The sequence below is a fragment of the Oncorhynchus tshawytscha genome, linkage group LG17, assembly GCF_018296145.1.
Source record: "Oncorhynchus tshawytscha isolate Ot180627B linkage group LG17, Otsh_v2.0, whole genome shotgun sequence".
NCBI classification, from domain to species: domain Eukaryota; kingdom Metazoa; phylum Chordata; class Actinopteri; order Salmoniformes; family Salmonidae; genus Oncorhynchus; species Oncorhynchus tshawytscha.
This window is the reverse complement of record NC_056445.1, coordinates 12500026-12526801: the sequence shown is the minus strand read 5'-3', so window position 1 is coordinate 12526801 and position 26776 is coordinate 12500026. Positions and strand designations below refer to the sequence as shown.

General features: G+C 45.2%; 1 pseudogene; it reads right to left on the bottom strand.

Annotated features, from left to right (window-relative positions):
- Positions 1-835: 835 nt before the first annotated feature.
- On the bottom strand, positions 836-26776 carry LOC112216877 (annotated as a pseudogene).

The following is a 26776-nucleotide window of genomic DNA, read 5'->3' as shown; positions in this document are numbered from 1 at the left end:
AAGCAGTCGTTCCCTTGTTGCCATGTAAGTAAGTCCCGTTGTTGCTATGTCCATGCTCTGTCCCCAGTGTATTGTCACTAGGGGTGCCAAGCTCACTGCTCAGGTGTAATTCAAACAGTGCTGGTGGCCTGGAAATGTGACATACCCACTATAACCCCTTTCGTAAACCATTCATAGGGGACGCTGGTCCTGCAGGCCTACCAAAGTGCACAAGGGAGAGGACAAAGGACACGCTCTACCCTGCTGCACCCACTATCGTTGGCATAGCTACACAGGCATCACCTGGAACGGATTGAAATAACACCCAACTACGATTAATTATAAATATCAACAATGCAGGCAATCTTATTTCAGTTTGAGATCAGTTTGTGGGAGCAGACATACCAGGGTGTTATTCAGGTATTCAGACAGGCCGTGGAACATCACTGGACAGTCAGATAGAACTATTAAGTGTAGATCAGACAGCTCTGTAGCATGTAAGAGAGGTTCAAGTCTGCTCTATTCATTAAATGCTATATGTACCGTTCAAAGACCCCATGTGAATATGTCTCAGCTGTTGTCTGCTCAATCATGCCAAGCTGCTGGTGATGAGAGCTCTGGTCATCACTCACTACTGATGGAAGGGTTGCCAGAGGGCTTAGTGCACGTGCACGCACACATCCACGTGCACGCCTTTAACGTGCTCAAACATCAAAACAAGTAAACACTCAGGAGTTGCTCTCCCTCACACAACCCTAGGCCCAAACAAACACTTATTGTACAGTACATATCCTACTGTAACAAAGGCATATTTATCATACTCACATCCATCCCACAGAAAACAGGAGAGCGTCACTGTAAATATTAACATTTATTTGAGTGTACAATTTAATAGTCCATTATTCTTCCAACCTAATTTCTGAAGGTTTGAGGTCCATATATCCTGGTTACTGAACAGAGTTTCACTAACCGTGAAAACAGACAGAGCTGTAAAAAACAGCATTAGTTCCCTTCCCCAATGAGAAAACAGTATCCCTCTGTGTAGAGACTAGGTTAGTGTCAATGGTAGATGAGTGTTAGTGTAGTTCACTGGTCCTGAAGGACAGTTTGTTAGTGAAACAGTTCAGATGTCATATTAAGTTACCAAAACTAATTCATCCTCAAGCTTTGCTTCCGCACCGACCTGATTCAAACAAAGAACTGCAGGTGGTTGATTGCTACAGTAAAACCAATATGTTTGTAGAGTATACTGTAACTGATGAAACAAGGCGAAACGCAGAGCAAGACAGCTGTGTGTGTGTGTGTGTGCGCTACTGTAGTGTACAGGTTGACAGTATTGGATAATTGAAGTGATATCGGTAGCTTTAAAGCATAACGTTGCAGATACAGCCATGATACTGCTCCGTATTCACGTACTGAGCCTCTTCTTTCAATTCGTGCAAAAATACAAACTCTGAGTAGATTTACCATCGACAGCGAATGGGACTAAATATTCCAACAGAGCTGATTTCGTAAGAAAATAAGAGTGCTAAACTAGGATTTTTGAATAAGTAAAAATTAAGTAAGAGAAGGGTATGAAAATAGTGTTCTCGATTTTTAACAACTTTTAACATTTAGGGCCCTGTCAGTTTGTTCATTTGTTCTCCCTCCAGTCACTGACTGAACTCTACAGATCAAGAGAAACTTGACATAAAACAAAATGTTAATGAAGGAGAGAACAACTTTACAGAAAGAGAATATGACAAACCTTTACAGATTAAATGAGGTATTGCACAGAATACAAATTTAAAAAAGCATAAAGGCAACAAAAATATACAGCAAATTGATAAAACATTTACATTATCATTTGAATAAGATTTAGAAAAACAATTTAGGAACAATGTAGTGTTGTCATAATCATCTGGGGGGTCACTAGTCATCCCACTCATCATCATCCTCAAAGTCCTCTTCCTCATCATCATCGTCGTCATCATCTAGGGAGAGAGAGACACACGAACATAGCAAATACATTGGTATGAATATAACAGCAACCTCTTATCTGATATGTATATGGGTGTGTGTGTGTGTGTGTGTGTGTGTGTGTGTGTGTGTGTGTACCTGAGGAGTGGATGGCTTTGCTCCTTTTCTGCATCACCTCCATCAGAGCTCCTACGATGCCGGCTGAAGGACTGGCGGGTCCTCCTGACACTGGTTCGTCAGTCACCTGGAACACGCAGGAATACACACCAGTCAACACGCTCCAGTATAGGGGAATGTGCATCTAGTATCACTAGGGTAGGGGAAGTGTAGAAGTCAGGCCATTCATACTTCCTGCGCTTCGCAGAGCTGTTGTGAAGGAAGATGTCAAGGAAGTGAGTTTGTGTTTATAGAGGACTTCCCGCCCCCACCTACCGTTAACCAATCATGTCAATGCGGAGCCCTCCACATTGTTACAAAATTTGGGAGGCACACGGCGATGCGGTACAGAGCTCGATTAAGCTCTGCATTTGTATCATACCCTCAGTACTCAGCATCTGGATCGCAATACCGGAGCAATCATAAATTGGCTTTTAGTGGTTGAGGTAGGAGCTAGGGTATAGGGAACATGGGCATAGGGGTTAGAGTGTAGTGTATAAGGTAATGTCCACTCACAGCCTTTAGCTGCTTGCCCTGTCGTATCTGTTCGAGGAGACCGTCTCGGCCGGTGCTGGTGGAAACAGGCCTCTCCTTCTGCTCCACCTTCTTCAGCGGAGCCCCCTCCCTGATCTGGCTCAACAGGGCTGAGGGCTTACCAGCACCACCACCCCCTCCATCAGCTTCCAGCAGCATGGGTGGGGGAGGAGGGCCGGGAGGCGGGGGAGGAGGAGGGGGTGCTCCGGAACCCATACCTGCTGGGGCGGAGGAGGGAGGCGGGGGAGGAGGTGGGGCATGGGGAGCCAGGGAGGCATGGGAAGGCTGGGGAGGAGGGGGCAGAGGGCCTCTGGTTGGGGGTGGGGGTGGAGCTCCCATGCCTGTTCTGGAGGGGGAGGTGGTGGTGGGGCTGAGGTGGGCGCTCTGGAGGGGGAGGAGGGGGAGGTGCGCCCCTTGCCCTGATGGGTGGGGGCGGGGGCCGGAGGTCTGGTGTGGGGGAGGGGGTGGTGGTCCACCTCTGGAAGGAGGGGGTGGGGGGGCTGGACCAGAGAGAAGATCAATTATTTTTGCATGGAATCAACTATTGCATATATACACATTCTGAGCCTACCATACACTTCACAACATGCTTTCAATTCTAGAAGAACCTCTGGATGAAAGGCAGCAATAAATACAGCTCAATCGCTGGTATGACAGCATGCAGTAATGACTGTAGTCACTAGGGACAGCTATGCTTCATGTTATTCTTCTCAACTAACCCAGAAACTCAAAACAAAAGCTCTGTGGTAGCATAGCATTGACTAACATGATATTCTAAAGTCAAAAGGCAAACGTCTCTTCAGCACACTGCAAACTGACTCCTGGTCTGGTCTGTCAAGGCGGACATGTTAGATCCAGCCCAGGGTTGCACAGCTATGGGTCATTCTCCACAAAGCGTCTGCGATTAGGAGTGCTGATCTAGGCTCTTTCCATAGAATCTTATTCATTATGATCTAGAAGAGAAAACAGAGCCTAGATCACCATTGCTACTCAAGACACTGGACAGAGACCCTGGTCTTCAAGGGCATCAGTCCTGAGGAACTCGGGGGCATGAGTTGTGCACCCCTGTGTTAGACCAGGGATTCCCAAACTCGGTCCTGGGGCCCCTTCCTGGGAGCACATTTTTGGGCGTTTGCCCTAGCACTACACAGCTGATTCAAATAATCATAGTTTAGGGCAACAAAACGTGCACACAGGACCCAGTTTGGGGAAACCCCATATTAGACTTTGGGACAGAGATGGAACTACTCTTTTGTCCTACAGAGGTCAGAGTTAGTCTATCAGACAGCTCCCAGTCAGGTTAATGCCACAGCAGCACCATGCAGAGATAAACCAACCTACCACACCACCTCGGAGGTGGAGGACCTGAGGAACACACGATGAACATTAGAGCACTAAACAATCACAGTTTAGGCTTCAAGACAACTTGTTTGTCAGTCACTATGGATATTCTTCTGACAAACATAGAACCTAAAGCCCTTAGTTCTCCCCCCGACTCACATACACACCTTGTCTGCGGAGCTCGATCTTGACTGCCTCCACGCCTCCCTTCTTCTCGATGAAGTCATAGATGACCTTGGAAGTCTCCTTGTCCTTCAGCTGGGCCTCAGAGATGCCACACATGTCAAACAGGTTCTTCAGCTCCGGGTCTAGGTTGTTCAACTGGAGGAGAGAAGAGAACACTGGGTTGGAACCACACTGAAATACTGGAAAAGAAACTAACAGGAATAGAACCAATGCCGGGTTAGAACCACTATCAGTTAGAACGTCACTCAGCACTTCAATTGGTTACAACTTCACTTAGCTTGAACCTCAATGAGTTAGAACGATAAAACACTACTCAGTTAGAAACACGTGTCAGAGCTGGCGGTCTCATGTTCAGATAAACTGCTCAGATGTTGGCACCCCTGTTGTAAAAAGCCCCTGCATCGCCACCTGGTGGCTGAGGGGAACTGTGCACAGGTTGGCACTACCCAGGCGGGAGAGTGGATTGAAGGCTGTGGGATTATATTCACACAGAACTAGATTACACAGGTTTATATCACATCTACTCTAAACCACTACTCTAGATCTCTGGGCAGAGACACAAAACAACAGCTTAGTTTTAGTTTATGTAACTCAGGTTGTGTTCTTTGATGTAATGAATTACTGCTGTAAGGGGTATTCTTTCCTGTTCCTGTCGAACCATGTTAAACCACCCTACAGCTTTTTCTCTTAAACTCGCTCATCTCTCTCTCTCTCTCCACTTAAATTCTTGAAAATATTAAAGCTCTGAAACTCAAAAATCATTGAAATCTTATTTTAGAAATTTCAACAAATCATCCGGTTCCCAGTCTGTTCGATGTGCGTGTAGAACACCACGCAATATTTACTTATCATCCTTTTTTGGAAGCAACTGAATGGATGACGCAGAAACAGGTTTAGAATGTGAAATCTCCTTGTGTAACCCTGGGCTGGCAGTGACTTCTGCAGGGGGCTGAGAGGAGAGACGACATAATATTTCATATTTAGTTCTGAGGAGAATCATGTCTGATGAACACGGCATCAGAAATAAACAAGTTCTGAGCCCGAGAACTCGTAAGGGGGATAAAAACACAACCCCCCTTCTCCCAGTAATACACATCCTCGGAGAAACCATCCCACTGTCCAGGCCTACTGGTTTGAGTTTGCAAGACTGGCATTTCACTGTACTTGTGCATGCGACATTAAAACATCCCATACGTTATATGACAGAGGCTAGCTAGACCACCGGGTGAGAAGAGGCAGATCACAGGTCACATAGGATCTTCCCATACCATTAGAAGTAGGGGATGATTCTACTAGTCAGATGCTACAGTGTAGACAACAACAATATCTCCTCAGTCAGAACCCAGTCAGTCATACTCACATCGAAGCCTGTGTTAGGGTCCCAGCCGACGTGGCCAACGTGCCTGGAAGGAAACACATGATCAGACAGAGAGGAGTACAGAGCCTGCGGGAATGATCACGTAGGCTACCTACTATACACACACACACACACACACCAAACCCTAAACTCACACACAGAGGAAGTGTAAACTCTAAAAGTAGCCAAGCTAGAAAGGTAACTCCAAGCACATTTTCGCTAAGAGCAGCTGTTTAAACAAGGGTGAATCATGTGTTGGCAAAAATGTATGTCTTGCCTTGGAAACGGCACCCACCACACTGTCAGGCTTTGAAAAAGCACCTGCGAATAAGCTGTCAAACACTCCAGAGACTGTAATTAGCTCAACATTAGGAGTTGAGAAATAAAGTTGGATCTGCTGGTGAGTCTCTGATCCACCTCTACGCAGACGACACCATTCTGTATACTTCCGGCCCTTCTTTGGACACTGTTAACAACCCTCCAGGCAAGCTTCAATGCCATACAACTCTACTTCCGTGGCCTCCAATTGCTCTTAAATACAAGTAAAACTAAATGCATGCTCTTCAACCGATCGCTACCCGCACCTACCCGCCTGTCCAACATCACTACTCTGGACGGCTCTGACAACTACAAATACTTAGGTGTCTGGTTGGACTGTAAACTCTCCTTCCAGACCCATATCATACATCTCCAATCCAAAGTTAAATGTAGAATTGGCTTCCTATTTCGCAACAAAGCATCCTTCACTCATGCTGCCAAACATACCCTTGTAAAACTGACCATCCTACCAATCCTCGACTTTAGCGATGTCATTTACAAAAAAGCCTCCAATACCCTACTCAACAAATTGGATGCAGTCTATCACAGTGCAATCCGTTTTGTCACCAAAGCCCCATATACTACCCACCATTGCGACCTGTACGCTCTCGTTGGCTGGCCCTCGCTTCATACTCGTCGCCAAACCCACTGGCTCCATCTACAAGACCCTGCTAGGTAAAGTCCCCCCTTATCTCAGCTCGCTGGTCACCATAGCATCTCCCACCTGTAGCACAGGCTCCAGCAGGTACATCTCTCTAGTCACCCCCAAAACCAATTATTTCTTTGGCCGCCTCTCCTTCCAGTTCTCTGCTGCCAATGACTGGAATGAACTACAAAAATCTCTGAAACTGGAAACACTTATCTCCCTCACTAGCTTTAAGCACCAACTGTCAGAGCAGCTCACAGATTACTGCACCTGTACATAGCCCACCTATAATTTAGCCCAAACAACTACCTCTTTCCCAACTGTATTTAATTTTAATTAATTTATTTATTTTGCTCCTTTGCACCCCATTATTTTTATTTCTACTTTGCACATTCTTCCATTGCAAAACTACCATTCCAGTGTTTTACTTGCTATATTATATTTACTTTGCCACCATGGCCTTTTTTGCCTTTACCTCCCTTCTCACCTCATTTGCTCACATTGTATATAGACTTGTTTATACTGTATTATTGACTGCATGTTTGTTTTACTCCATGTGTAACTGTGTCGTTGTATCTGTCGAACTGCTTTGCTTTATCTTGGCCAGGTCGCAATTGTAAATGAGAACTTGTTCTCAACTTGCCTACCTGGTTAAATAAAAAGGTAAAATAAAATAAATAAATAAAAAGAAAGATACTACTAATTCAAAATGTGTTTATTCTGTTGTTGCTAGTGATATTCATAAATATTCATAAAAACATCAAAAATATATATCACCCCCCACAACATGATGCTGCCACCCCCATGCTTCACGGTTGGGATGGTGTTCTTCGGCTTGCGAGCTTCCCCCTTTTCCCTCCAAACATTAACAATGGTCATTTTGGTCATTAACAGTTTCATCAGACCAGAGGACATTTCTCTAAAAACTATGATCTTTGTCCCCATGTGCAGTTGCCAACCGTAGTCAGGCCTTTTTTATGGCGGTTTTGGAGCAGTGGCTTCTTCCTTGCCGAGTGGCCTTTCAGGTTATGCCGATATAGGACTCGTTTTACTGTGGATATAGATACTCTTGCACCTGTTTCCTCCAGCATATTCACAGGATCCTTTGCTGTTGTTCTGGGATTGATTTGCCCTTTACACACCCAAGTACGTTCATCTCTTGAAGACAGAAGGAGTCTCCTTCCGGAGCGGTATGACGGCTGAGATTTAATATTTGAGATCAGATGATCTGGCCTCCACTATCACGCAACCAAATTGAGATGGTTTTGGATGAGTTGGACTGCAGAGTGAAGGAAAAGCAGCCAACAAGTGCTCAGCATATGTGGGAACTCCTTCAAGACTGTCGGAAGTGTGTGCAACGCTGCCATCAAGGCAATGGTTGGATACTTTGCACAATCTAAAATATATTTTGATTTGGTTACTAGATGATTCCATATGTGTTATTTCATAGTTTTGATGTCTTCACTATTATTCTACAACGTGGAAAAGAGTAAAGAAAACCCCTTGAATGAGTAGGTGTGTCAGAACTTTTGACTGGTACTGTGTGTATGTATATACACTACTCAAAAAAATAGAGGGAACACTAAAATAACACATCCTAGATCTGAATGAATGAAATATTCTTATTAAATACTTTTTTCTTCACATAGTTGAATGTGCTGTCAACAAAATCACAAAAATGATCAATGGAAATCAAATTTATCAACCCATGGAGGTCTGGATTTGGAGTCACACTCAAAATTAAAGTGGAAAACCACACTACAGGCTGATCCAACTTTGATGTAATGTCCTTAAAACAAGTCAAACTGAGGCTCAGTAGTGTGTGTGGCCTCCACGTGCCTGTATGACCTCCCTACAATGCCTGGGCATACTCCTGATGAGGTGGCGGTTGGTCTCCTGAGGGATCTCCTCCCAGACCTGGACTAAAGCATCCGCCAACTCCTGGACAGTCTGTGGTGCAACGTGGCATTGGTGGATGGAGCGAGACATGATGTCTCAGATGTGCTCAATTGGATTCATCAATGCCTTCCTCTTGCAGGAACTGCTGACACACTCCAGCCACATGAGGTCTAGCATTGTCTTGCATTGTCTTGCATTAGGAGGAACCCAGGGCCAACCGCACCAGCATATGGTCTCACAAGGGGTCTGAGGATCTCATCTTGGTACCTAATGGCAGTCAGGCTACTTCTGGCGAGCACATAGAGGGCTGTGCGCCCCCCAAAGAAATGCCACCCCACACCATGATTGACCCACCGCCAAACAGGTCATGCTGGAGGATGTTGCAGGCAGCAGAACGTTCTCCATGGCGTCTCCAGACTCTGTCACGTTTGTCACGTGCTCAGTGTGAACCTGCTTTCATCTGTGAAGAGCACAGGGCACCAGTGGCGAATTTGCCAAACTTGGTGTTCTCTGGCAAATGCCAAACATCCTGCACGGTGTTGGGCTGTAAGCACAACCCCCACCTGTGGACGTCAGGCCCTCATACCACACTCATGGAGTCGGTTTCTGACCGTTTGAGCAGACACATGCACATTTGTGGCCTGCTGGAGGTCATTTTGCAGGGCTCTGGCAGTGCTCCTCCTTGCACAAAGGCGGAGGTAGCAGTCCTGCTGCTGGGTTGTTGCCCTCCTACGGCCTCCTCCACATCTCCTGATGTACTGGCCTGTCTCCTGGTAGCGCCTCCATGCTCTGGAAACTACGCTGACAGACACAGCAAACCTTCTAGCCACAGCTCGCATTGATGTGCCATCCTGGATGAGCTGCACTACCTGAGCCACTTGTGTGGGTTGGGGACTCCGTCTCATGCTACCACTAGAGTGAAAGCACCGCCAGCTTTCAAAAGCGACCAAAACATCAGCCAGGAAGCATAGGAACAGAGAAGTGGTCTGTGGTCCCCACCTGCAGAACCACTCCTTTATTGGGGGTGTCTTGCTAATTGCCTATAATTTCCACCTGTTGTCTAGTCCATTTGCACAGCAGCATGTGACATTTATTGTCAATCAGTGTTGCTTCCTAAGTGGACAGTTTGATTTCACAGAAGTGTAATTGACTTGGAGTTACATTGTGTTGTTTAAGTGTTCCCTTTATTTTTTTGAGCAGTGTATATATATATATATTTTTTCCCCCCACGGGCCCCTGCAGTACCGGAGGGTGGACCCCTGGTTAAATACACCTGGTATACACTACTTCAGTAAGCCAGTACTATAGTATTGACTACCAGTGTCCTAGTCCTAAAAACACAGGACAGATAATCCTCGCATCAATCATGCCAGATACATATTACATGAGATTAAAAATATGTCCAGGATTTTAAAAAGTCCCATCAACTCTTTGCCACACATTAACACATGGCAGTATGGCTAGAGGTACTCCTCTATACATTAGCCATGCAATACCCCCCAGATGACCCCAACAGGCCACATCCTAACTTGACAGAGAACTAGATGTTCCCCACAAATCTAATCTCATGTGAGGATTCAACCCACACTGTGGGCTTGAGAATGACCCTTACTGCTCAGGTGTGACCAAAAAATAGCAGAATTTAAAAACAAAATACACCTAAATAGAATGAAATAGAACATAACAGAATATAACAATCATATAGAACAGAATAGAGAGTAATAAATGAGAATGGAATGAAAAACTCACTGGAAGTTGCTGGGCGTTCCGATGTCTGCCTTGGTCAGCTTCTTGCCCTTCTTTCCCTTCACCTTCTTCTCCTTCTTGTTGTTGTTGTTGAAGCTGCTGCTCACCATGTTAGTCTGAGAGGTGTGTCCGTGGAACCGTGACACAGTGTTGATCTCTGGGTTCTTGATGTCCACCGTGGCCATGGGCAGGGCCGGGCCTGGGGGGGAGGAGAAGAGAGTCAGAACTACAGTACCCACAACGCAACAGGCCCGGAGAGTCTTGGTCTGGGGGAAGACCAGTCTCAGATCTAGGTAGTTTAACATACTGGATTACAAAAGAGACTTGACATTTCATTAATGAGGTCTACTTCCATCGTTGACGCGTCCTCCTCCAATTAGTTCGATGAGAGGGCACACAGGTTGGCTTTTAACTCCTGGAGAGTTCAGCCAGCGTCACAACACACAATCTGTTGCTGGGATCACATTACATTCTCACTAAGCACTCCTCGTGTACAACCATCTCCTCTCAAATGCCTCCCATTAGGCTTAGGACAGTCAGAGAGATGTCTGCTAACCAACGCACAGCAGACAAGAAAAACAACCACCACACTACTGACTGGATGAGATGCGTGTGGAAACCTCACACGGAATAATATTGCCACTGCCTGCGGCTCACACGTCCTGTGACACCCACATAGTGGTCAAACCAAACTGAATTCTACGGACATGAGTGTCCTGACTCCTCAGCCACCTACCTCTGTGGCTCGAGTCCCCACGGGGGCTCTTTCTGACCGAGGGCGAGACGGAGGGACTACAGTCACAGGGAGTTCCGTCCCCCTTCCTCCCACCTCTGTCCCCCTTACACCCTCCGGCAGCTGCCGTGTTGACGTCCAGAAGCATTTCACCCACAACGCCGCAGGCCTGGTCCCCGTGGCGTAGCGAGAGGCGGTTGGTAGGGTCAGAGGGGGGCGCATATAGTTCCTCCTGGGGAAGGATCAGGCAGTGGAGGGTGGAGAGACACCCTCCTGGATGGATCCCTCCTCCTCCCCCCTCAGATAGGTCCTCAGAGGGAGAGGACAGGAAGGTGGTACAGAACATCATCACAGAGCGATGGCGGCAGCATGAGGGGGGGGGGGCAAGACTACGTGGTGCCCAGTCCTGGGCTATAGCTTAGAGATCCACTGATCCAGAGATCTTTTGGTCCTCAGAATCAGAGAGACATCCCAAGAGGAACACAGGGTGTGCGAGCCACAGAACTAGAGAACCAACTCCAGGATTTTCAGATTCAGAGAACCAGGTGGAAGAGCAACCAGAGAGATCAAGAGAGGAGACTGAGCAGGGTACGGACCAGACAGACAGCAGGCAGAGCCAGGCAGACTAAGACCCTCCGGCTAAGTGAGGTGCCTAGGGTTTGGGCAAATGCCACAGCAACAGCTGGCCCCGCCTCCAAACTGAGTACTCTCTCCTCCCCTTCACAACAGGGAGCACTGCCAGGTCCCATCTCTGAGCCTGACTCTTTCCCTTACTCTCTCATCCCTTCCCTTCCGCCTTTCTCCACCAGCGGGCCAAACCACACCCCCAACTCCAGCCCACCTCTAATCCCAGCAAATCACGATGATGCTGGATTTTACATAACCATTAATGCCCACTGCTAATCCACCATAATCCCTGAGGTTCTCTTAAACATGATGAATCTACATCAGAGAGAGAGGCTGGCTGGGTGGGTGGGAGACAGGACTCAAGAGATGGCATGGAGAAAGGAGGAGCGATGGTGTGAGAAAAAGGGAGAGAGTGACAGCGATAAGGAGTGGGAGAGGTGAACGAGAGAGGGCATTCAAGGCAACGAAAACTGGAACCTTCCGGGTGAACACAGTTAATTCCGCAGACACACACTAGTGAGTCATACCCAAACAAACACGGTCCCACATCCATCTGCCCAATGTGGATCTGGCTGTGCCCTCTTCCTATCCGCAGGGTCATTCTCACCTGTCCTTACCACAGACAGAACACACAATGCCAGCCAGACCAGAATGTTGTCTGTATGGGCAAAGCCCAAGCCATGCAGTCTGGCTTGGGCACTATGCGCGGGAGTAATAAACTTGACCACTGCTACTCTAACTTCTGCGATGCATACAAAGCCCGCCCTCACTTCGGCATATCCGACCACAAAGCCATCTTGATCCTACCGTCTTATAGGCAGAAACTCAAACAGGATGTACCAGTGACTAGAACCATTCAATGCTGGTCTGACCAATCGGAATCCACGCTTCAAGATTGTTTTGATGACTGGGATATGTTCCGGTCAGCCTCAGAGAATAACATCGTCCTATACGCTGACTCGGTGAGTGCATTGGAGAGGTTGTACCCACTGACTATTAAAACCTTCCCTAACCAGAAACCATGGATGCATGGCGGCATTCGCGCAAAACTAAAAGCGCAAACCACCCAATTTAACCATGGAGAGAGGTCTGGGAATATGGCTGAATATAAACAGTGTAGTTATTCTGGTGTGTTTATGGACATATTCAATCGCTCCTCATCTCAGTCTGCTGTCCCCACATGCTTCAAGATGGCTACCATTGTTCCTGTACCCAAGAAGGCAAAGATGACTACCGCACCGTAGAACTCACTTCTTGTCATCATGACGTGCTTTGAGAGACTAGTCAAGGATCATATCACCTCCACCTTCCCGGTGATGCAATCGCCATGTCACTACACATTCCCATTTGGACAAGAAGAATACCTATGTAAGAATGCTGTTCATTGACAGCTCAGCATTCAACACCATAGTTCCCGCCAAGCTCATCATCAAGCTGGAGGCTTCGTGATGCCTCCCACTCAATCAAGTTTGCAGACGACAACAGTAGTGGGCCTGCAGGGAGGAGGTGAGGGCACTGAGTGTGGCACCCCCAAGGCCATCAGACTGCTAAACAGCAATCACTAACTCAGAGATGCTGCTGCCGACATGGAGACCCAATCACTGGCCACTTTAGCAAATGGATCACTAGTCACTTTAAACAAAGCCACTTTAATAATTTTTTCCATATCTTACATTACTTATTAATATCATATGTACCCTACCATTCAAAAGTTTGGGGTCACTTAGAAAGGTCTTTGTGTTCCATGAAAACATACATGAAATGAGTTGCAAAATGAATAGGAAATATAGTCAAGATGTTGACAAGGTTATAAATAATGATTTATAATTGAAATAATTGTGTTCTTCAAACTTTGCTTTCGTCAAAGAATCCTCCATTTGCAGCAAATGAATGCCGTGCATACCTTTGGCATTCTAGTTGTCAATTTGTTGAGGTACTCAAGATTTCACAAGTTGGATTAGCTTGATGTGCACTTCTTACGTACCATACGGTCAAGCTGCTCCCACAACAGCTCAATAGGGTTGAGATCCGGTGGCTGTGCTGGCCAGTCCATCATAGACAGAATACCAGCTGACTGTTTCTGCCCTAAATAATTCTTGCACAGTTTGGAGCTGTGCTTTGGGTCATTGTCCTGTTGTAAGAGGAACGCGCCGTCCACAGGGTATGGCATGACATTGTAAAAATGGAGTGATAGCGATCTTGAAGAAGGAAGGATTTTACCCTGTACAAATCTCAGATACTCAACTAGTCTAAAGTTGAATTTTATTGCTTCTTTAAATCAACATGAGTTTTCAGCTGTTCTAACAATTGCAAAGGGGTTTTCTAGTGATCAATTAGCCTTTTAAAATGAGAAACTTGGATTAGCTAACACAACGTGCCATTGGAACACAGGAGTGATGGTTGCTGATAATGGGCCTCTGTACGCCTATGTAGATATTCCATTATTATTATTTTTTAATCAGCCGTTTCCACCTACAATAGTAATTTACAGCATTAATAAATGTATTTCTGATCAATTTGATGTTATTTTAATGGACAAAACATTTGCTTATCTTTCAAAAAACAGGGACATTTCTAAGTGAACACATACACTACCGTTCAAAAGTTTATACTGTATTTTATACCATCTACTGCACCTTGCCTACGCCGCTCAGCCATCGCTCAACCATATATTTATATGTACATATTCTCATTCACCCCTTTTAGATTTGTGTGTATTAGGCAGCAGTTGGGGAATTGTTAGATTACTTGTTTGATATTACTGCACTTTTGGAATCAGAAGCACAAGCATTTCGCTACACTCGCATTAACATCTGCTAGCTATGTGCATGTGACCAATAACATTTGATTTGATCAACCCTCAGGGGACAGGATAGGTCTAGGCCGCGCCATGCAAAAACATCAACCCTCAGCAATCTGTTTACAGGTCACCGCTATGATGAAGAGAAAATGTCAACACCACAACTCCTTCCGTTCCACATAGCCATTGCTATGAGTGTTAGGGGACTGGGGTAGTGTGAGTGCTGTGCAGTAACTAACATTAGCAGCTGAATTAAATCCTCTTAGCCTGATTAAGCAGAGCAGGGGTTGACACCGTCTGTCCACCCAGTCAGACCAGTACCATACTATGGGGAGCCAGGCAGAGCAAACTAGCTGAAGTCCAATAGTATGCACTGTTGCCAAGCGATGCCAAGGAGTGCTATGAAAGTGTGCCACTGTACTGTTCCACAACAGCAAATCTGCATGACCAGTTCAGAGAGCATCTCTAAAAGAGCTTTTGACTGCTATTGTATCTGTACAATTGGGGAAAGCTCTGGTACCAAGTGACATGAACCATATCACCCCCAGCCTGTCTGGGTGCTGATGAGAGGGGATATGAGCATAAGATGCCACTTATACGCTACAAGGTTATATATATCTTATCTATAGCTAAGTGATCTACTGTGAATGTAGGTTGATTATTCATATGGCCTGGTTTGGATTATGAGTGTTGTTACAGGTTTGGTATTTTCAGATTGAGGGGAGGGACCTGCTCAACGTCCCTGTGGAACTGGCTTTCTGGAGTGTGTGTGTGTGCAGAATACCTAAAGCATGTCCTGTATAGTGGATCTATGTACTTAGAAATTGCCTCTCACCACTGATTCTACAGTCAGATATACAGTACTTCCATGCCCCTTTTGGTTAAGATTAAGGCTGGGGAAAGGTCATCTGTTAGCCAGGGGCTTGAGAGAGGTGTTCACTCTAAGACCCTGCTATCAGGGGATTATCCAATGGCTTTACACTGGAACCATTCAATCAAAGCCATGTGGGGAAGTTGGGGAGTGACGATTGTGTTTGTGGAGGAATATTTTGAGTCAAATAATTTCTGGGTTGTTTGAAAGCTTAGTGTCAACATCAATTTCTGATTAAAATAAAAAAATATTTTCAAAAAAAAAAAAAAAAAAAGACCCGAGTGAATTTCATGAAGGACCTACCATTTTGACCTGGAGGGTCACGTCTCTTTTCTGTAAAACAAAATGTATAGAATTAAACTCCTGTATAGTGCTGTGTGTTAGTGTTAGTGAAAGGGAGAGGTGAGGGATTGGCATGGAGTTACAGGTGACTGAAGTGCACGGATCAAAGAGGAACTCTTCTGCAACAAGGGGAGGGTTCGGACCGAGTTAGTTTATAAGCAGCAGGGGTGTATGTGTGTGTGCGGATTAATCGTCAAGCGCAGGTGTACGAGTTAGTAATTTACCAGAACGATCACAGGCAGACTGACAAAACGGAGCTCAGATCTAAAATAGTCGAGGACCATCATCCATACAGAGACTGCATAGAATATTGCTGGTTTGGGACAGAGGGCAAACAGTCCTGACCTTGTTATTATAGCAAGCTTATTTCCAGGAGCACTTCAGGAGCACTGTTGCCCCTGGACACTGGTCTTAGCTGATCAGGCACAGGTTTATGTTAAGGATTAGAGGTTGACCGATTAATCGGCATGGCCGATTAATTAGGGCCAATTTCAAGTTGTTTCCATAACAACCGGTAATTGGCATTTTTGGAGGCCTATTTTGGCCGAATACGTTGCACTCCACGAGGAGAATGCGTGGCAGGCTGACCACCTGTTACGCAAATGCAGCAAGGAGCAAAGGTAAGTTGCTAGCTAGCATTAATTGAACTTATCTTAGATTTTTTTTTAATCAATCTTCACATAATCACTAGTTAACTACACATGGTTGATGATATTACTAGTTTAACTAGCTTGTCCTGCGTTGCAAATAATCAATGCGGTGCCTGTTAATTTATCATCGAATCACAGCCTACTTCGCCAAACAGGTGATGATTTAACAAAAGCACACTCGTTGCACAAATGTACCAAACCATGAACACCAATGCCTTTCTTAAAATCAATACACAGAAGTATATATTTTTTTTAAACCTGCATATTTAGTTCAAAGAAATTCATGTTAGCAGGCAATATTAACTAGGGAAAATGTGTCACTTCTCGTGTTCATTACACGTAGAGTCAGGGTATATGCAACAGTTTGGACTGCCTGGCTCGTTGAAAACTAATTTTCCAGAATTTTACATAATTATGACATAACATTGTGCAATGTAATAGCAATATTTAGACTTAACTTCTTCGATATAGGGGGCGCTCTTTTAATTTTTGGATTAAAAAACGTTCCCGTTTTAACAAGATATTTTGTCACAAAAAGATGCTCGACTATGCATATAATTGACAGCTTTGGAAAGAAAACACTCTGACGTTTCCAAAACTGAAAAGATATTATCTGTGAGTGCCACAGAACTGATGCTACAGGCGAAACCAAGATGAAATTTCATACAGGAAATGCCCCAGATTTTGAAGGCGCTGTGTTCCAATGTCTCCTTATATGGCTGTGAATGCGCCAGGAATGAGCTTACACTTTCTGTCGTTTCCCCAAGGTGTCTGCAGCATTGTGACGTATTTGTAGGCATATCATTGGAAGATTGACCATAAGAGACTACATTTATCAGGTGCCCGCTTGGTGTCCTCCGTTGAAATTATTGCGTAATCTCCAGCTGCGTGCATTTTTCCATTTGGTTCAGAGGAGAAACCAAACGGCCACAAATGATTTATCATCGAATAGATATGTGAAAAACACCTTGAGGATTGATTCTAAACAACGTTTGCCGATATTATGGAGTTCACTTGGAAAAAAGTTTGGCGTTGTAATGACTGAATTTTCGTTTTTTTTTCTTAGCCAAACGTGATGACCAAAACGGAGCGATTTCTCCTACACAAATAATATTTTTGGAAAAACTGAACATTTGTTATCCAACTGAGAGTCTCCTCATTGAAAACATCTGAAGTTCTTCGAAGGTAAATGATTTTATTTGAATGCTTCTCTTGTTTTTGTGAAAATGTTGCCTGCTGAATGCTAGGCTTAATGCTATGCTAGCTATCAATACTCTTACACAAATGCTTGTGTAGCTATGGTTGAAAAGCATATTTTGAAAATCTGAGATGACAGTGTTAACAAAAGGCTAAGCTTGTGAGCCAATATATTTATTTAATTTCATTTGCGATTTTCATGAATAGTTAACGTTGCGTTATGGTAATGAGCTTGAGGCTATGATTACGCTCCCGGATACGGGATTGCTCGACGCAAGAAGTTAAGGTTGCCACCCGTTTGATAAAATACATAACAGTTCCATATTTCACTGAAAGAATAAAATGTTTTGTTTTCTAAATGCTAGTTTCCAGATTTGACCATATTAATGACCTAAGGCTCGTATTTCTGTGTTTATTATATTATAATTAAGTCTATGATTTGATATTTGATAGAGCAGTCTGACTGAGCTGTGGTAGGCAGCAGCAGGCTCATAAGCATTCATTCAAACAGCACTTTCCTGCATTTGCCAACAGCTCTTCGCAATGCTTGAAGCACAGCGCTGTTTGTCTTCAACCCTATCAACTCCCGGGATTATGCTGCAATACTATAGTGCCTATAAGAACATCCAATAGTCAAAGGTATATGAAATACAAATGGTGTAGAGAGAAATAGTCCTACAGTAACTACAACCTAAAACTTCTTAACTGGGAATGTTGAAGACTCATTTTAAAAAGGAACCACCAGCTTTCATATGTTCTCATGTTCTGAGCAAGGAACTTAAACGTTAGCTTTTTTACATGGCAATTATTGCACTCTCACTTTCTTCTCCAACACTGTTTTTGGATTATTTAAAACAAAATGAACATGTTTCATTTATTTGAGACTAAATTGATTTTATTTATGTATTATATTAAGTTAAAATAAAAGTGTTCATTCAATATTGTTGTAATTGTCATATATATATATCATACATATATATATATATATATATATATGACAAGAAATAGTCGGCCGATTAATCGGTATCGGCTATTTTTTGGTGCTCCAATAATCGATATCGGCATTGAAAAATCATAATCGGTCGACCTCTAGTTAGGATTTCAGAGAGGGTAAAGCTGATTCTAGACCCGCTCCCCTTCTACCGGAGGTAACAGTGGGCCAGAGCGAGAGGGGAAGAGAGCGAGAGGGGAAGAGAGCGAGAGGGGAAGAGAGCGAGAGGGGAAGAGAGCGAGAGGGGAAGAGAGCGAGAGGGGGAAGAGAGCGAGAGGGGAAGAGAGCGAGAGGGGAAGAGAGCGAGAGGGGAGAAGAGAAGCGAGAGGGGAAGGAGCGAAGGGGAAGAGAGCGAGAGGGGAAGAGAAGGGGAAGAGCGAGAGGGGAAGCGAGAGGGGAAGAGAGCGAGAGGGGAAGAAGAGAGGGGAAGAGAGCGAGAGGGGAAGAGGGGAGCTGTCAATTGAACAATTAGGAAGTAAAGGAGATGGCAGATAAAGGTGAGATCCATATATCTCAAAATGGAGAGGACCTGTCCAATCATTAGCAGACCGGGCTGAGGAGATGGTTTTAATAGAGGTCTGGGGTCAGTAGAATCAAAGATGGCGTCGGTAGTCACCAGATTTTCTCTGTCGTCTCCCCAGCAGGTCTCCCACGGCGACCCGGAAATGCTTGGCCTCCTCCTCGCTTGCGAAGTTCAGTCCCATCTGGCACGACTACACACACACCCACACACAAATACGCACGCCCACAAACGCATGAAGTAGAATGTCATAAGAACGAACGAACACTGCAAGTTTGAAAAAACAGCACACACACACAGGTTTTTGCCATAAACAAATGGCCATGTCATGTGAAAGGACTTGGCTGGAGCAAGATATATCAAGTACAAAGAGAAAGGTATAACTCACATCTCCTGCGAACGTGAAGAAGTAAGATTTGGAAACGGAGATTGAGAAGTTGTTGTAGAGCTCCTGCTCAAACACGGTTTTACCTTCCTGTGGAGAGAGAGAGAGAGAGAGAGTGGATATGTTTTATTGTCACATAGGTGCAGTGAAATGTGTTTTACAGGGTCAGCCATAGTAGTGCGGGACACTCGGAGCAAATTAGGATTAAGTGCATTGCTCAAGGGCACTTCAACAGATTTAGTGTGTGTGTCTCGCTCATCTCTATAGTAAAGGACATAGTAAAGGTGCTGCCGTGTCCGAGTTGGTCTGTGTTTTGTGTGTGAACTAAACCCACCTTGATGTCAAACACCCTGATAAAGTAGGATCGTGCTGGGTTGTCTTTGACCAGACAGGCCACACCACAGCACCTCTTGGTCCAGGCTGAGTTCCTGTCTGCTGCATATACCTGCACCACCGCAGAACACAGCGACTGCAGAGTGACAGAGAGAGCGACAGAGAGAGGCACAAGGGGTTAATGAATGATGTGATGAGCGTATAGTACCCATAATACAAGGAATGAAGGCACTAACTAAGTCACTCTAGATGAGAGCATCTGCTGAAAGACTAAAATGTAAAATGGATGGAATAGGGATTTAACTGAGACCCACAGACCGACCGTCTGTGTTTTTTTTTTACTTAAAAAAAACAGAGGTATTCGACCTCAATGGAATCAACGTTCTAGTTTTTAAAAAAAGGTACACTCAAGGACCCAAGTAAACACAATATCAGGCCGATTTCTACAACAACTAAGAGCGTGGAAGCGCGTGGCTAAACTTCTCCGCTGTTTTGGTCCCGTAGCGGTCATGCTGAAACTGTGTGAAGCGCACCTGCGCAGATACTCTGTGACTGCGCAAAATGTTTGCATCGCGCTCATCTCAAAGTCCACGGATCTGCTCAGGGCAACCTCATCTCACCAAGTCGACCTTTAAATCAAGGTCAGAAAATAATGTATGCGCAGAAACACTACTACAGAGGTGTGACAGCACTGGCAGAGTTCAGACTACCACAGCGTTGTTAATTTCTCAGCAGGAATAAAGTCACCCTGTCCTCGTGTGTGTGTACGTGTGTGTGTGTGTGTGTGTGTGTGTGTACGTGTACCAGTACTGTCCTCTGTATGGCTTACTGACATCTAGGCAGTCTCCTCACGCAGGACGGTAAAAGTAGCCTGCCAAGCAAATGGGTCTTCCAAATGGACAATGACCCCGAGCATTCTTCCAAAGTTGTGGCAAAATGACTTAAGGACAACAAAGTCAAGGTATTGGAGTGGCCATCACAAAGCCCTGACCTCAATCCTATATAAAATTTGTTGGCAGAACAGAAAAAGCGTGTGGGAGCAAGGAGGCCTGACAATCCTGACTCAGTTACACCAGCTCAGGAGGAATGGGCCAAAATTCACCCAACTTATTGTGGGAAGCTTGTGGAAGGCTACCCGAAACGTTTGACCCAAGTTAAACAATTTAAAAGGCAATGCTACCAAATACTAATTGAGTGTATGTAAACCTCTGACCAACTGGGAATGTGATGAAAGAAATATAAGCTGAAATAAATCCTTCTGACATTTCACATTCTTAAAATGAAGTGGTGATCTTAACTGATCTAAGACAGGGAATTTTTACTAGGATTAAATGTCAGTGAAAAACTGAGTTTAAACGTATTTGGCTAAGGTGTATGTAAACTTCCGACTTCAAAATGTAAGTACTCACACCCGAGTCAATATTTTGTAGAAGCACCTTTGGCATCAATTCCAGCTGAGTCTTTCTGGGTAAATCTCTAAGAGCTTTGCACACCTGGATTGTGCAACATTTGCCCATTATTATTTTCAAAATTCTTCAAGCTGTCTTGAGTGATGATCATTGCTAGACAAACATTTGAGGTCATGTCATAGATTTTCAGGTAGATTTAAGTCAAAACTAACTTGGCCACTCAGGAACATTCGTCGTCTTCTTGGTAGGCAACTCCCATTGTAGATTTGGCCCTGTGATTTAGCCATTGTCCTACTCAAAAGTGCATTAATCTCCCAGTTTCTGGTGGAAAGCAGACTGGTTAGAGGTTTTCCTCTAGGACTTTGCCTGTGCTGAGCTCTATTCCTGTTGTTTACGAAGCATGTGACAAATATGTACATGTCTATTTACACACACACACACACAAAGGTATGCAGACACCCCTTCAAATTAGTGGAGTCGGCCATTTCAGCCACACCCATTGCTGACAGGTGTATAAAATAAGAACGAGCACACAGCCATGCAATCTCCATAGACAATGTCAGTAGACTGGCCTTACTGAAGAGCCTTACTGAGACTTTCAACGTGGCAGCATCATAGGATGCCACCTTTCCAACAAGTCAGTTTGGCAAATTTCTGCCCTGGTCAACTGTAAGTGCTGTTATTGTGAAGTGGAAACTTCTAGGAGCAACAAGGGCTCAGCCGTGAAGTGGTAGGCCAGACAAGTTTACAGAACGGGACCACCGGGTGCTGAAGCACGTAAAAATAGTCTGTCATTGGTTGCACTCACTACAGAGTTCCAAACTACCTCTGGAAGAAACGTCATCACAATAACTATTCGGCGGGAATTTTATGAAACGGGTTTCCGTGGCCGAGCAGCCGTACACAAGCTTAAGATCAACATGCGCAATGCCAAGCGTCGGCTGGAGTGTTGCAAAGCTCGCCACCATTGGATCAGTGGAAACAAATCTGGGTTTGGCGGATGCCAGTGCCAACTGTAAAGTTAAGTGGAGGAGCAATAATGGCCTGGGGCTGTTTTTCATGGTTTGGACTAAGCCCCTTAGTTCCAGTGAAGGGAAATCTTAATGCTTCAGCATACAATGACATTCTAGATGATTCTGTGCTTGCACCTTTGGGGAAGGCCTTTTCCTGTTTCAGGATGACAATGCCCTCATGCACAAAGCAAGGTCCATACAGAAATGGTTTGTTGAGATCGGTGTTGAAGAACTTGACTGGCCTGCACAGAGCCCTGACCTCAACCCCATTGAACACCTTTGGGATGAATTACAACGCCGACTGCGAGCCAGGCCCAATCGCCCAGCATCGGTGCCCAACCTCAATAATGCTTGTGGCTGAATGAAAGCAAGTTCCAGCGGCAATGTTACAACATCTAGTGAAAAGCCTTCCCAGAAGAGTGGAGGCTGTTATCGCAGCAAAGGTAGGACCAACTCCATATTAATGCTCAAGATTTAGGAATGAGATGTTCAATGACCAGGTGTTCACGTACATTACATGACCAAAAGTATATTTTAATGCAATCATCTCCGGTTTCATTTAAAAGCTTTTTATCCTTCACTTGTTTGTAACAAACGCAAAGGTTTGCAGTCAAACTTTGTTCTGAATTTATCATTGATCACAATCAGACAGATAAACATCTTGATTCTATGTTTAGCAGAGATCTTCTGTGAATAAAGTGACGCAGAAGGGTGAAAAAAAGCAGCTAACGACACTTCGCTGTTTTACGAGTGGTCTTAGGCCGTCGGTAAATAACGAGCGCTTTCAAGTGCAACTTTCGTAACAACGGTTTTGGGAAACAGCACGGAGATTTACCGATGCTCCTACGAAAGTTCTAACAGCGAACTTAGCCTTAAAATGCTTTTGGGAAACGGGGCCCAGGTCCTTCCCCGAGTTTACTAGCCTCGTCGCAGAGGGGTTCAGGCCCATTGCCCTGCAGATGAAAGGCAGGCCAGAGCAGAAAGTGGTAAACCAAGTTTACTAGAAAACCTAGTAGCTAACTACACACAGATGGGCTGTGCAGGGTCTGGGGACAGCCTACATTTCAAAGAAAGCAATATCTGTCTGTGCTCATCTAGTGGGCTGTGCTACCGCAGTGAGGTCACATAGAGCTGAGCTGTATCATCCATCAGCCTCTCCAGCGGCAGCCAGAACGAGCCCCGCTGGCCACAGGAGGCACCCAGTCCCAGTGACATCATCAAAGCTCGCCATGGCACCACTCTCCAGGCTGCTGGTGCTACTACACACTACAGCCAGTGGGACTGTAGAGGGCTCACAGGGGGAAACAAACAGGATGTTGAATGCACGGCAACTGTGCATCATTCATCCATCCATGTCCTGACAGTATTTCCCATTTATCCTAAAAAGTGGGATAGGGTAGGAATGGCTGGGGTTGGGAAGGACAGAAAGAGAGGGGGAAATTCAGAGGTGTTGGGAAGGAGTAGAGACTGGAGAGTAGTAGGAAATACAGACACTGATAAGGGGAGGCAGTGGCCCAGAGTAGGGCTGGTAAGGGGAGGCAGTGGCCCAGAGTAGGGCTGGTAAGGGGAGGCAGTGGCCCAGAGTAGGGCTGGTAAGGGGAGGCAGTGGCCCAGAGTAGGGCTGGTAAGGGGAGGCAGTGGCCCAGAGTAGGGCTGGTAAGGGAGGCAGTGGCCCAGAGTAGGGCTGGTAAGGGGAGGCAGTGGCCCAGAGTAGGGCTGGTAAGGGGAGGCAGTGGCCCAGAGTAGGGCTGGTAAGGGAGGCAGTGGCCCAGAGTAGGGCTGGTAAGGGGAGGCAGTTGCCCAGAGTAGGGCTGGTAAGGGGAGGCAGTTGCCCAGAGTAGGGCTGGTAAGGGGAGGCAGAAGTGGGGAAAGAGTGAGAACAGGGAAGAGGTTGGGAAGGAGAATATGTGGTAAAGATCAAAAGGCAAGTTTTTGCCACTCCTGCACAAAACACTGAAGGAGGTCGACTACTGCACTTCCTGCTGGAGAGGACTGCTGCTCAGGCAGTCTCACACATACACACACGAATTGGATAGCTTCCAACTCTAGCCTGGTGCTGATAGTAAAAAGTGAAGCAGTAGGAATACCAATGAGTTGAATGTCAGTAAAGCCACAGCAACACAGGTTGGACCGCTCACATGTGTGATTCATCATCTGGCAGGGCCCTGCGTTTCAGAGTTTGCGGCTCACTGTTTGTATGTATGAATGACTGAAAGAGAGGAGAGAGAGAGACTGAGCTGAAATCCACTGACATCTCTGATTCCGAGTAGCATATAACTTCTACGTCTCAACAGGCAACTTGGGTATTAGATATTAGCTTCTGGCTCAGCTAGCATAACATTACTTGCCTTTAACGAATGGAATAAACCAAAGGTTAAACACAGAAGCCAGGGGCTGTTCAGTGTTCAGTTCTCTGTGGAGGAAGAGAAAAGACTGCAGCAGCAATGATGAGTTCCTGCATTTTCTTCTCTAGCTATGTGAGACCACTACATAACAAGCAATCACTCACCTCTCCTGGATTTTAACAAGATTTTTTTTTCAAGAGGAGAGTGAGGCAGGAATGTTCCTCACGCAACTGCCTGGGCTGTGTCACATGGTCAGTGACATGGCCTGGATGGCTGTGGAATGACATCATTGGCTGTGTATGCAGGTGTACGACACATGTGCAGAGACACGTGGGACAGGTATGACTGACTGACAGGTAGGAGGCGGGACTCTCTTCTGACCCACCACGTGAGCAGTAGGAAGTAAGTTAAGACTACTTCCCCCACACCACCTTAGCCTACTTTGTGAACATGGCAAAGGTAACATGACTCAAAGCCAGATAATATGGGGAAGTAAAGGGTGTGGTAATGTGGCATGGAAAAGTTACTACCGAGACAGAAAACATCAACTCTGGAGAAACTGTCGGAACAACCACCGTAGGGAACCTGTGCGAGCAGTATCCGTCTTCACACGAGGCAGAAACCTGCCAAGAAGCCATACTTAGTTTCAAACATTACGCAACACATCCTGACCTATATCCACGAGGAAATCTGATTAAACCACATGCCCGATGAACTGATTAACAACATTAAAATGACGTCCAATTGTACCAACCAACCTGGTGTTTACAGGTCATACCTGTATGGAGAGTGAAATACGGGGTGGGTGCATTCTCTCTGAATTGTCATCTGATGACAATTAGTTAACCACCCAAGGCTAGCCAGGTAGTTTATTGACATACACCCCAGTGTGTCAACTTGATCTAAAAAAAAAACAGCAAATAGATACTGTACTGTTTTGTTGACATAAGTGTAGGTTACAATTCTATTGTACATTACACCAATTTAAAATACCCAAGGTTAAAGAGTGCAATCAATGCAGATCATATTTCAAGAGGACACATTGCTTCTATTGAAATATCATTTTCTGGAAGTGTCAATTGATAACAAAACGCGTTATATAATATACATTTCAGGCCGTCACATTAAATAGCGCCTTGCCCAGAGATAATTTGCCAGTGATACAATGTAACGCTACATTGGACACATTCTTCACTGATTGCTGCATCTCCAAAACCAGAGGAGCGCAGTCAACTGAATTGAATCGTGTGATTGCCTATGAGAAAGTATCGTGTGGACAGCAGAACAATGAATGGCAAGTGTTGTAGCATGCCAGACAGATTGTTCCGAACACACAGGAGGCTTCCGAAATCTGCCAAGGCATTATGCAACGCTGGTACGAATAATAATTCGTAGCCGGGTTGATGGGTTTGCCAGATCCAAACACTGGCCTTCGTCTAGGCCAACAAAACCGAGGAGCACATTCTTGTTAACAGTGGTTTACCTCGTTTGGGTGTTTCCATGCTATGCAGGTGTGTCAGGAAACACCAGAGGCCTCCGGGCTTGACAAACTTTCTACCGCCCAAATGGCACTGTGTCCTGGGATATCAACATTCCCTTTTCCTTAACCCTGTTCAACCGGTCTAGCCCAAGCCAATGGAAGGACCGTCAGTGCCATGGGGCGAGAGTTGTTTCCCTTTCGATTGTTTTATCAAATATATTGAGGCATCAATTACACAGGTTTTCAATTCATCCTGAAACGGGTAAACATCATCCATGAGCAATTAGTAAAGAAAGTATGACTGATAAAACTTACCGTGCATTTTCTGCCGAGGTAATTGAAGAGACAGTCGTTCTCTTGTGGGGTTAGCAGTATGGATCCATTGTTAGCGGGCCGCCGTTGCGGCAGATGGCCACTCATTACTGACAATCAACCAAAAGGTGTGTTATGATTCCGATTCGTCGTTGTATGAAACTCAAACAAATAGTCATTGATCTGCCGTGGCCTGCAACCGGACCCTCACATCGATGCACGTCTGACCACAACCCGATAGAAACCGCTTTAGTACGCGAACATCCCCGTTGGTTCCAAACACAACGCAAGGTCCTCCTTCAATCCAAATTATGAGAACATTACTGCAACGTCCTGAAGACTGTAGATACTAAAGTTTCATCGGAACTCCAGCGCGAACAGCAGCAGATTTGTGGCTCAATCCAACATGGCAGTCATGGGAATAAACCAAACACCTAACGGGGGGACTGCGCACTTTTTGAAATGCAGGACTAGATCATCTTGAGAGCATTAAACGGTTGTTACACAACATGTATCACATACACATATAAAATCTTTATATTACAAATCAATGCAAATTCGTCAAAAGAAGCGCAATTAAAATATTTTTTGAGAGAACGGTACGATCCAGTCCGCCTATGCTTATAACAAAGATTCTTATAACTAAC